This window comes from Prionailurus viverrinus, chromosome D4, assembly GCF_022837055.1.
Source record: "Prionailurus viverrinus isolate Anna chromosome D4, UM_Priviv_1.0, whole genome shotgun sequence".
NCBI lineage: Eukaryota > Metazoa > Chordata > Mammalia > Carnivora > Felidae > Prionailurus > Prionailurus viverrinus.
The window spans coordinates 76,829,499-76,833,293 of record NC_062573.1 but is presented as its reverse complement, the minus strand read 5'-3'; the positions used below and the strand labels follow the sequence as shown (position 1 = coordinate 76,833,293).

Sequence of the window (3,795 nt, the reverse complement as noted above, 5' to 3'; positions counted from 1 at the left end):
TTGTGTAGTTAGGGAAATGTGTTCTAGGTGTGGTGTCCAATATGCTAGCCACTGACCTCGTAGGACTATCGGTCCCTTGAAATGTGGCCAGTGCAGTGGACGGGACTGAATGTTTAATTTTCATTAATCTTAGTTAGTTACTTTTAATGAGCTGGAATTTAAATGTTAATCGCTACATGTAGCCAGTGACTTATTGGACACTATAGCTCCAAATGGCTACAGAAGTGTCGTGAGTGTCGTAGGTGGGGGTCGGTGGGAAGGTTTCACGGAGACATATTTTGAGCAGCTTTCAAAGTGGAGTAGGGAGGGAGGAAAATGCAGCTGGAATGAAAAAGAAGCAAAGAAACAAAAGCCTTGTCGTACTAGAGCACCGGAGGTTACAGATTCAAGCGCCTGCTGTAAGGACCATGAAAGCCACATAAACAAGGGAAATAGGGTGCGGTTAAGAGACAGTAGGGTGCAGTGGCGACTGTGGAAAGTTAGAGACACTACCTGCATCTAAAGCATCAATCGCTACTCCGCTCCAACCAGTTACCGCCATACAGAAATGCAGACCCACTGGTGACTATCTGCTGATGTTTTGAGAGAGGTTAGAAATTCAGAGTTTTATGTTGCCGTCTAGTTTCGGATGTTGGCACCTGTATCAGTCAGTGTGGGCTAAACATTTTCAGCAGACGTTGTTGGTGGCCTCCTCGTGTCCACTCGGCACTTGTCTCCGCCCACCAAGCTGCCTCCTGAAGATACCTTTAAGTCTTGCTCAAAACACTGTATGCGCACTCGGCATTTGTGCAGGGTATGCCCGGAATGTCGAAGAATTAATGCTTTTGGAGGCATCGTCCCACCAATGACAGACACACGGGGAGTGCATGAATCCCCAGTCTCTTCACCCCAACGCTGAGACAGCCATGAGGCGTCTTCTGTGTTTCCCCAGCGTTCCCTCGTGTGACTGAGCTGCCCACAGCAGACGCTGGCAGACAATGTATCATTCATTTGTTTCCACTCCTTCTGCATCCCACCTCCCCACGTACCCACCGATGTTTCCAAGGGATCACCCTCAAATAAGCCACTTGCACACGAATCCATATCTCATAACCCGATTTTAGAGGGACCCAAACAAAGACACGGTTGTCGCACACAAACTCAACATCTCAGTGGTGTTGATGTTCCCTCCCATCACAGCCAGTGAAGGTCACAGTGGAGACCCTGTCAGCTCCTTCAGGGGCAGAGGCTCTCTTCTTCATGAGGATCTACATCTGCTACACTGGTTTCCCTCCGTGCGTCCAGCTGCGGATACAGCTCGAACACTGGGGGAAGGATTTGCCATGATACTGCCCAGAAGCGTATATTCCATTGGCAGAACTCAGTCTCGTGGTCCCTGCTCTACGCTGGGGAAGCTGGGACCTGTGGTGTAGCCGTGCACCGTTACAAAAGTAGCTGGTGCCATTGCAGCTCGCTTAGACTTTGAAAAACACCGTTCTGGCCAAAGAAACCATGTAAGTCTGTGTACCCCCGTCAGCTTGCCGTTCACCAGTTTGGGATTTCTGGCCCACGCATTATTGCCTAAAATTGAGGAAAAAAAAAAGTGCTAGTAAGTTACCCGAGTTGTGAACTTACACAGAATCAAGCATCACACCTTTTTCCCAGTTGGGTGATAAAACAGATGTATGGAAATCAAATCAGTTCTTCATTGACTAATTAAAATTTTTTTTTGACATTTATTTATTTTTTGAGAGACATAGAGAGACAGAGCACAAGTTGGGGAGGGGCAGAGAGAGGAGACACAGAATCCGAAGCAGGCTCCAGGCTCCGAGCTGTCAGCACAGAGCCCGACGCGGGACTTGAACTCACGAACCGTGAGATCGTGACCTGAGCCCAACCCAGGCGCCCCGATTCATTGACTAATTTTATAATTTCTGGGGGGAAAATAATTTCACCTCTGATAGTTCTTCCGTGAACAGAGGCTCCCAACATGGTAGTCTTTCTTACTTCTTGCATTCTCTGTGAAGTGTTTCTCTATCTGTAAATAAAAGGTGATTTAAACACAGTCTTATGCCCTGCCCCCTTCCTTTTGGACCCCTCACCCCCTTGCTCTTGACACTCCGGTCATGCTTTTTTTTTTTTTCCCCTCACACTTGCCAAACTTTTCCCCACCTCCGTGGCTTTGCAGATACGGTTCCCTCTTAAAGGAATGTGTTCCTTCTCTCCACTCCTCCCATTTTCCCATTCTTTACTGGCCCCCACGTATCAGTCAAGGCTCAGGAACAGAGAAGAAATGTTCTTTCCTCAGAGATGCTTTCACTGACCACCCTAAAATCAAGTCACTTTCCTCTGCCCACGGTCATTCTCGTTCATTCTGCCTGTGACTGTTTGGAACCCTATTTGTCTATTTCATAGATGTTTTCCCCAGAGACTGCTCACTGCGGCACCACGCACGCAGCACCTAGCAGGGTCTGGTGTGGTGCTCAAAATAAGCTCGCATAAATAAACACCAAGGAGAGTCCGCGCCTTTAAAGAATTTGGCGGGGATGCCTTTTCTCATTAAAATAGCGCACCCCAATCCGTTTTGCACGTTTGTTGAGCTTTACTGGGATTTCAGCAAGAGGAGTATTTGTACAACGAATGCTACCTGAAGCAACAAAAGAAAATAAGAATTCTTTCTTTAATCCCAGAAATCCATGAACCTATTAGTGTTTTCTAAAACTGGCCCGGATAAAACCCGCTGTGATCATTTATGTCAACAGGAGGGCAGGGTTGAAAGCTCTTTGAAAAAGTGAGGAGGCGTCACAGTGGAGAGGGTTATTTCCCAAGAGCATAATTGGCCTAAATAATCTACCAAGTTGTTCAGGGAAGAATAACATTGGGAGTTAGCTTCTGTTTCTCCCTGTTTTGTTTTGTTTTGTTTACCTGTGTACTCTATCCATCATTCTGAATGATACTCCCAAAGGTAGCCCCACCTTCCCTCCCCGCCCCCCCAGAGATAGTGGCCTGTGTGGAAATAAACTAAGGGTGTTACATTAAAAGTGGGTGGAGGTTTTTTCCGAGGGCATTTTCTCCTTCATGTCTGTGCTACATTTCGTCTTTAATTGTTCTAAAATGGCCCTGGTGGCATTATGCACAAGTTAAAAGTCAGCTGGCCAGACCATTCGGTTCCAGGTCCCGCACCTGCCAGTTGTGATACCGAACGTGTCACTTAGTCGGGTCTCAGCCCCGATCCCTCATGTGTGAAAGGGGAATGTTGGCACCTCTTTCGAAAGGTGACGACGGCCATGCATGAGTAATGCAACGCGTAGACCCTCTAGAAAAGGAGAAAGAGAAAAGGGAAAAAGGAAAACTTACCTTGAATCCACTATGAACTTGTTACCTATTTATGTGCCATAAACTCTCTGGGGCGCACCTATCTTTTTCTGGAAACGTCAAATGAAAGGGTGGTGGGTTCTAAGACTTCTGCGGTGCTTTGGTGGTAACATCCTGCAGTTCGTGGTAAATGACAAAAGACCCGGAGGTTCTGCTTTTGCTCGAGATTGTGTCACGCCGAGCTCCAAGTGCACACTGCAGCTGTCTATCTAAGAAGCAGTGACTTGTTTAGTTCGAAATGTGGTTTTCGGTTTTGGGTTTTTGTTTGGGAGGGATTTGGTGCCAACTGGTGGGATTTGAAAGCGTTTTCCCCGTGGGAGGCAGATTCGGAAGTCTGGCCTGCTAAGACTCTTTTGGAAGCTGAAACTAATTAAAATATTTATTTTAGCCCCAGTAGCTAAGACGCAGCAGGGGAGGAAGTCCAACATTCATTTTTATGAA

General features: G+C 47.0%; 1 long non-coding RNA gene across 1 annotated transcript; it reads right to left on the bottom strand.

The window, feature by feature from the left end:
- Nucleotides 1-1,059: 1,059 nt before the first annotated feature.
- LOC125150488 (uncharacterized) lies at nt 1,060-3,529 on the bottom strand. The gene is made up of 3 exons (XR_007146354.1): nt 3,337-3,529; nt 1,935-2,017; nt 1,060-1,560 (listed from the first exon to the last, which is right to left on the bottom strand). It is a non-coding gene; the product is annotated as an uncharacterized LOC125150488 (long non-coding RNA).
- Nucleotides 3,530-3,795: the final 266 nt, after the last annotated feature.